Source organism: Drosophila busckii, chromosome X (assembly GCF_011750605.1).
Source record: "Drosophila busckii strain San Diego stock center, stock number 13000-0081.31 chromosome X, ASM1175060v1, whole genome shotgun sequence".
Classification (NCBI taxonomy): domain Eukaryota; kingdom Metazoa; phylum Arthropoda; class Insecta; order Diptera; family Drosophilidae; genus Drosophila; species Drosophila busckii.
The window spans coordinates 11953714-11962497 of NC_046608.1; positions in this window are offsets into that span (position 1 = coordinate 11953714).

An 8784-nucleotide genomic window follows, 5' to 3' on the forward strand; every position below is an offset into this window, starting at 1 on the left:
CTTGGCAGCCTTTTGGGGTATGCAATGGATTTCTTCGTTTGGGGCAATATTCTTATCAAAGGTCTGGTTGTTGTCTCCGCTAATGGTGCAGCTTAAAAGTATGCAACTCTTTTTTGCATTAGAATAGTTTTTCAAAAAGTGCTGCATACCACCGAGGGCTGCCAAGCAGTCACGATCCCCTAGAGAAAAGTGGCCATATCTCGGTAGGGTCAGCTCGCATTTCCAAAATTTTTGGTTTGTGACACTCACAGGACGAAACTCTATCGGCCTGCTTCAAAAAAATATGGGGTCATCTAATTGTCCATCAACTTAGAAAATTTTCGCTTCAGGGCGCGAGGAAACTGGCCAAGAACACTAAATCCGCAGTTTCTCCGGAACTACAAGGACGATCCGGATGTCCTTCACCCAGCTGATAGTCCTCTTAAAAAGGAATCGTTTGACACTAATTTCGTCCTGATCCTGGCAAGGATTCGGGAGATATAACGTATTTTCTGTATACAGAAAAAGCCGTTTTTCTCAGCTCCTGTAAGGACTTTCGTCCTTTTAGTTGTATATTCTGAAAGCTCTCAAGGAGCACTACTTGGACATCCTCGTAATCCTTGTAGTTTCCGAGTAAAAGGACATTTTGTGTTTTTGGGCCACTTTTTGTGACTAACCCTCTGCAAATTTTTTCAAGAAATTTTTTTGCGCAATCCTGGATATCCTAGTATGCAGTTTGATAAATTCGATACCCAGGAGCCCGAAAATGCATATCCTTTTTGAATCGGAAGGATAACGCAGGAGCAGTAGCTAAAAAACGATGCAATTTTGCCTTACAAAATGTAAACAAAAAAGACTTAAGCAACGAACTTGCTAAAGTTTTTTTTTATGCGATGCTGGATATCCTGGTATGCAGTTCGATAGATTTGATGCCCAGGAGCACGAAAATGAATGTCCTTTTTAGATAGAAAGCATACCTGAGGAGCAGTAGTTAAAAAATAACTAAATTTGAAAATCATAAAAAAAAACGACATTGATTATTTTGTTTTATATACAAATATGTTGATTTTTTATTGCCAATCAGTTTTGCTTATTTATACTTGAATTTTAAGTAGCTGCAAGTTTTTAACGTTTGTTGTTGAAATGGCGGCTGACGAATGTTGCTGCAGAGATTGCAATTCCAGTGCAGCTGCAGTTCATCGTTCACGCTTTGCCAAATCGGCAATTGTTATTGCGCCCAAGTGCGTCGTTACTGCTGCCGCTGTTGCTGTTGTTGATTGGAAATCGTTGCAGTTGCAAGTTGCTGTTTGGGACTCGCACAATCGTGGTGGCTGCAAAAGCGAAAGAGAGAGATATATATATACACATATTGTTATATTATGCGCTTAATAATAATTAATTACAAAGGATAAAGCATTTGCATATGGGCGCGCAGGCAATAAGCCATAGTCGGTTCAAAGCTTTGTTCAATTCTTACTTAACATTATTAGCATTCAATGGTAGCAATATATTTTCAATTTCTGATAGCTACACAGACACTAATTTGGCATTTTTGGCCGTAAGCTGCAGCTCATTGCGAAACTGCGATAAGTCATTTTCTAATTTAGCATCAGTTTCCAGCACAACGAGTCCTTTCATTGACATTTTTCAATAAGACACAAAAGCCAAAGCAAAGAATGTGTGCGCAATTTGCATTTGTGTTTGTGTCTGTGGCTGCTGCTTCTATTTGTTTCAATTCGACAGACAGTCAATGCAAACTCACCGCACTGCCTCGCCCTCTCTGTCTTTTTTCACTCTCTGTCTCGCTCTTTATTTGTGTGCAGCACACAGATAGAGAGAGAGAGAGAGAGAGAGAGAGAGACACACACCTATGCAGAGTCGAAAATGTAATGAATCCGTCAAGAGTCTTTGTCGCTAAACTTTGTTCCTGTTGCAGTGTTTTGTCTTGATAATTCACACTACGTATGACTGCGCATTTCCGTTTCCGCTGCAATAAGAGATAGTGGGAAATTAAAATAGGAAGAGTACAGTGTAGTAGTGTGTGCAGCGAAAGAGAAAGAAACAGTGAGAGAGTGAAAAAGGTTTGAAAGGCTTAAGCGATTATCCTTGGCACTCGCCATTGACATTGTCTCCCAACTGTTGCCACTAATGCGAGCATTACTATCAGCAAGTCACACAGATTTGTGGACAGAGCGCAGCTCTCGAACATTTGGCATTGTTTTCAATATAGAAATGAAATATGTTAAGCTTTAGTTGCTTTAAATAGGCAGCCCAAAATAAATTTAGTGCTGACTAAACCTGAGCTAAGGATCTGTCTGCAAGCGGTCACTTCAGCTCTCGCGCTCACATTTACTTGTATTTGAAGTGAATAAGTCATTAGTCAGTTTGACAAATGCCACATGACAACGAGGCAAAAGGCATAAGCTACCCAACCCCCACCCCAATCAGCACACTGTACACACTCGAAAAACAAGTAGCGTAGGGCTTTGGCTTGGGCTTGGGCTTGCGTGTGTGGGAGGTAACCGCAACCAGCAAGCGGAGCCATAACCTGAATCACCAATCGCCTGCCCCGCTCCCAGCAGCAGCAGCAACGACAGCATCAGAGCTTTGCCCGTTGAGCACTATTGAAAGGTCAGCGGTGTTTGTGTTTGTGCGTGTGTGTGTGTGTTTTGAGTCTTGCACAAATACGTTTTTTCATCATTACGCACAGTGGGCACAATTGACATTCAACTGCTTAATGAAGCAAAAGACTGTTGATTGATATGCCAAATATTATTTTAATTCAGCAGTGCTTAGCATTGTTTTAAACTATATTGACTCTAATGCTTTGCACCCACTGTACGCTATGCTCTATTGTTTACGTTTAACGTATCGCAACGTAACGTAAACGCCCCAGTAAGTACAACTCCAACAGGCTGCTGACGCGATTTAGCTGACAAAGGCAAGTATGAAATGACTAAAGCTGAGGCAGGAAAAAGGCCGGAAAAACAACGCAAAAGAGCAAACCAATAAATTCAGTAATGTAGAGGCAGAGATTTAACAATTCTGGCTGCTGCTCCTGCTGCTGCCATTGAAGTAAAACTTATCCCCCCTGTTGCCCTACCCAATGCTAATGTGCGTAGCTTATCGAATGTAATAAATGACTCTGGGTGAGCAGGTGACAGTTGCAAGGACACGACGACGCGACGTAACGCGGCCCAATACGCTTAAGTGGATGCGTTCTCTGTATTTGATTGACATATATACCCGAGACCGGGACCCGAATCCGGACCCAGGGCAGTTCAAACTGCCACAATGCCAAGCGTTTCATTTGATTGTATAACAACAAATTAGTTCACTTGCTGCCGCTGCCGCTGCTGCTGCTGCGTCATGCCCTATGCTAAGATTCATCACATTTATTGCCAGCGATTTTGCTTTTGTTGCTGCCAAAGGCAACGGCACACACATTGCCAGTTTTATTATTTAACAATAAATGCGGCAAATTTATGCCGCTGCTGCTACTACCGAAGCATAAAAATACTGCGAATTGAGCAGAAAAGGGCTTTTTAAAGAATTATTATTGCTTGTTGATTTAATGCAGAAACAATAAAAAAAGGCCCAAGCAGCTCAAATTATTTTCAATTTACAACAAAGCTTGCGATCGCGCGTACTCAACTCACCTCAGTTCACCACAGCGAAGCCGCAAAGCGAAATGATATTGTGTTGGATTAGACTGTGTTGATCAGCTGCTCTAATTGTGGCGGTCGGTAAATGAAGATGATAGTCAAATGCTGTAAATGAAATGAAATTTTAAATTTAATGAACTTTTCACTTGCTAAAGTTTGAGTACATTAAACAAAGTCAGCTAAAAATACACACACACACACATACAAACGCACAGTTGGCAACTTTTTGTGGTTACTTTTTTGGTTAGACTTACTTTTGATTTCGTTGGCCAAAGTCAATTAAGTGCGTTAGGCAAGCGACAGAGATAGCGGAGGTAGGTGGGTGGTGGGGTTAGGAGCAGTAGCTAAAAGCCTGACACTCATTGAAGTAACCGCAAATTTTCAAAAAGCATCGAAATCGATGCTCTGTTGGCTTAAAGCTTCAAAATACATACAAAAGTAGCAGCAGACAGAGGCAGCAGTAAGATATAAAGGCAACAACTGTAAATAGTAAAAGTGGATGGCAGTGGGTGGGAGGTGGGGGCTGATTTCGAGCCACTCTATTGATATTTGTGCCTCATAAGCTGCGAACGTATTAAGCGTAATCTTTCATTTAAATGAAATTAATCGCTGCAACTTTTTGATTAATTGCGATTTTTTAACAACAACAACAACAACAAGAGCAGCAATGGGCAAAAAGCGGAATTGAAAAGCAGCTTAAAGCGACAAAGCTCAAGTACAGTATGGATTGCGTATGTGGAAAACAAAGAGCAAGAGAGCGCAGCTCTAAAATTGTAATGTTCGCTATTAGCGAGTGTTGACTGTATAAGCTGCAAGGGCAGGGTATTAACGTTTTTAAGCATGCTGCCACAATCAATTGCTGAGCACTTGCCACTTATCACCTGCCATTGCCACTGCCACTTTGCCACATTGCCACATTGGCTTGGCCCTGGCTTTAATAAGCAACAACACGCTGCTCTCTCGCCTGTGCGCCAGCTGATCCCAGCTAATTCTATATCTGGCCATAAGTCTTGCAAATGTTGCTTAAGTTGTTATGATGACATGCTTTAGTCTTTTTTTGCTCTCTCGTTCTCGCTCTCTTTTTTTTTTGGCAGTTGAAATGCTGCAGGCAGCAAGTAGGACACTCAGACAAATGCATATGCACATAGATTTGTGTATGTGTGCGTCTGTGTGTGTTTGTAGGCAACAACACGCGGTTGCCTTAACGCGTTTGTAACAGTCGCCGCAGCTGCATGCAAATGGGTCAGTTGCTGCCACTGCCACTGCCACAAATGTCCTTACAGCGCATACATAGCACAGATTATTTCTTCATTTTCCCCTATACATATATATGTTACATAAATATATATATATATATATGTATGTGTGTGTGTGTGTGTGTTTTGTTAGCATGGCCAAAACGCGTTAGGCAGCAGCAGCAGCAGCAACTTCACTGTACGCTGCCCGTTCCGGTTCGCGCGTTCGCGTTCGCGCTCGCGTTAACCTCAATCTACAAACCTCCGGTCTTCTTCGTCTCCGTTTCCATTACAGTTAATGCCGCTGCGCTCTGCGCTGTTTTGTTTCTTTTTTTTTTGTTCTCTGTTACTGCTGCCACTGATACGAAATGTCTGTGTTGTCGACCTCGGCCTTTGGCTGCCAGCTGCGCGCCACTCTCAGCTCAGCTCAGCCCAGCCCAGCCGGAGCTGTAGCCTCAGCTTGGCGCGCGTGATGAGCTTTACATTGCGTATACTTGTTAGACAGAGCGTGTATCTTTAAGAACGCAAATGCAAACAAAAGGCAGCGACAATACAATGCCAGCCAGCCAGGCAGTTTGTTTGTCTAAGACGCGCTGCTGCTTCCACCTGCAGCAGCAGCAGCAAAGTGTAGTAGATTGTTAGCCCCAAAATGTAGGCAACATTTTGCATACACAAATGGGGCAGATGATTTTGATTCTGCATTTGATTGTCTTTGTTATTATTGGCTGACTAAGCTGTAAGGCTGTAAGAACAAAACACAAGTTGCAAATGAAATTGATTAAAAATATAAATAAGAAATAAGTGCTTAAAATTGTTTGCAGGCTCTAGGCTCAATGTAATTTATAGCCATACACCTGTCTGCTGTTGGCCTAAATCTAAAGTTGCTAACGTTGTACATAAACATATATACAAAAATGCATATATATATATATATGTATATAGTTATATTGTTAGTGTCTGTGTACACTGCGACAGGCGTGTCTATCAGATAGTTTAAGCTGAATGCTTTTGCTGCATGAAATAATAATCCCGTACCGAATGCCAAATGAACTGCAATTCACACTTCTCTGCAAGCATAATTACACACACACACACACACACACACACATACATATGCACGCTTGCAATTGAAACTCAACAATTGACTGCTGTGGGACATTTGTTTGTGCCTTTGGTACTTTTGCTCTTTTCGTTGAGTGTCGGCAAAGCTGTGCGCCTGCTGTTGTCGCTGTTAAGTTAACATTAAATGTTAACTGAGCATTTTTGAATTTGAATTTGAATTTGAAAGCCAACACCACAGCCTTTGGGGGCTCTTACGCATAAATTTGCATTCAATGGATTTGCGTTCAGCCCCTCCCCCCCACCCCGCCACACATCTCTTAAGCTCTGGCGCCACAATTTATTTGACTTTGGACACCATTAACTATGTATTTAGATAGCTGTTAACGCAAAGCCTTGTTTACTGTCTGTCAAATATAATTCGCATGCTAAAGACAGCGGCAATCAATTTGAGTTTAAATTATATAATATTTATATTTATATTTGTGTTGGCTGCTGCTGCGATATTAAATATATATATTTGATTACTTTACTTGCACAAAATATTATCTTAAGCAGCCCTAATCAAAAATATATATTGAAACATTTGCTGTATTTTGTTCTTGTTGTTGCTTTGACTGCTCCCTAGTGCAGAGCAGCACACAAAGCGAGTGAGCGCAAGGGCAAGGTAAAGAGCGACAGAGAAAGAGAGAGGGAGAGGGAGAGGGAGAGAGAGGGCGAGGCGTAAGCACTGGCGCCACCCGTTGGCAAATATATAAATGCAATGGGGATTTTCTTAGCCATAATATGATTATAAAAATATATGTTTATTTGGAAATTGCCGTCGCTGTCGCTGCTGCTGCTGCTGCTGCTTGCCCCACCACGCGCTAACTTTACGGCCACTTAAATTTTGAGACAACTCGTGCTACTGAAGCTGGAGCTGGAGCTGAGCTGAGCTCATGCCGCATTTTGCGAAAATACTTCGAAAATTAAGCGAAAATTTACGTAATGCGAACTAAATAGCACGAAATTAACCTGCGAATGAATGCGAATGCTGGCGAGCCGTCGAGTCGTATACGCTATATTAGTGTATTAGTGTGTGTGTGTGCCGTACTCATCATCATCATCATTGCTATCCTCATCAACATCAACAGAGGTATCATCAGCAGCAGCAGCAGCAGCAGCAGCAGCATTGTGATGCCATTAGCAGCCCAGCAGTAGACACAGAGCAGCGAAGAGTGAGAGAGAGAGAGAGAGAAAGAGAGCAACACACACACAGAGGCAGACAGACAGACAGACATTTAAAAATATTACCTTTTAGGTCCTGTACCTGTCGACACACACACACACACACACACAGACAGACACACACACATAGGGGGCTTGCCGCAGTGTGTGGCAATCAACAAAAAAAATTCAAGCGCTCTGAAAATTTGCTTATTACGCTGTTTAGCAATCTATGCTACACACACATATATGTACGTATGTGTGTGTGTGTGTGTGTGTGTATACATAATATAGAGGCTTTTGTTAAGGCATCCATGGCTAATAAAGGCATTCGGCCTGCGCTTTGACATGACCTTAGCCACCCACACCCCCCAACCCAAGCCAAACAAAGCGAAGCGAACCAAAACGAAACAAAACAAAATGAAGGCAGCAAAAGCAAACCGACAACAATTCAAATTTGGAACCAAAAGCTTATTCAGCGTTTATTTCAACAACAACAACAACAACAACCTGCTAGTTGCCACGCCCCATTCGGCGGCGCCTTAACCTACAGCTCTCTGCGTTTTTTTTTTCATTCCTTTCTTACTTCCACTGGGCGCTGCTGCACCGCATTTGCAGCTGACCAGACCAACATAAATTGTTGCACGCCACAGCAGAAGAAAACGTTGGCAACGTTGATAGCTCCACCCAGACCCACACCCACACCCAGAGCCAGAGACAGAGCCAGTGCAAATTCGAAAGTTTCGTCAAATAGTTTATGACAAGTTAGTCAACAAAATTGTCCCCCAACTAGTTTTACATATGTAAATGCATTTTCTTCAAGTGCTGCACACCAACTAAATATTTATATATACTATATAGACATTTGCCCAAGTCTCATAGGACATTACTACATATGCACATAGTTTAGCATTTGTTGCTAAGTTTCTGAACTTAGTTGGTTAAAAGCTTTGACCTTTTTCTTTTAATTGGCATAATTGATAAGGCAAAATATCAAAGGATACGCATGGTGGAAACATTTTTATTTCAATTTGCTATGATTCAATTTTCAAATGTTTACAACGATTGTTTAAACAATTTGAGTAAATAAATTGATGACTATTCAAACTTTAAACACAGTAATAAAGCAAATGTTATTTAGACTTATGCGAATGTAAATAAATGCTAATATTTTTATTTGCTGCCATAACAAATTTTGGGTTTTCAATTTCAAACTTTAAGCAAACATAAGTCAAGCTAAAAACAAATGTAATCTAACTATTTTATACAATATTATTTAGGCGTGGCATATACAATTGACGTGCATGCTTTAAAAAATTATTTAGCAATATTATAAATAAAAGAGGAAACCAAGGCGACTATGAACTATGAAAAAACAATGTTTAATAAGCTGTAATTCAGCCAAAAAGGACTCAAAATTCAGAGTCTGTAAGATGCAACTAATTTACATTTTTTTAAATTTTTTATATTTTTGCTTAAATTGCAAAAAATGTCAAAACTTTTATAAGCTTTTGTAGCAAATGTAACATTAATGAGCATTAATAAGTAAGAAATGCCAATGACAATGCAAGCCAACTTGCTTTTGTTATAAACAAAGTCAAATCAATAGCTTGAACAAAATGTGTCATTGTTTAAATTTT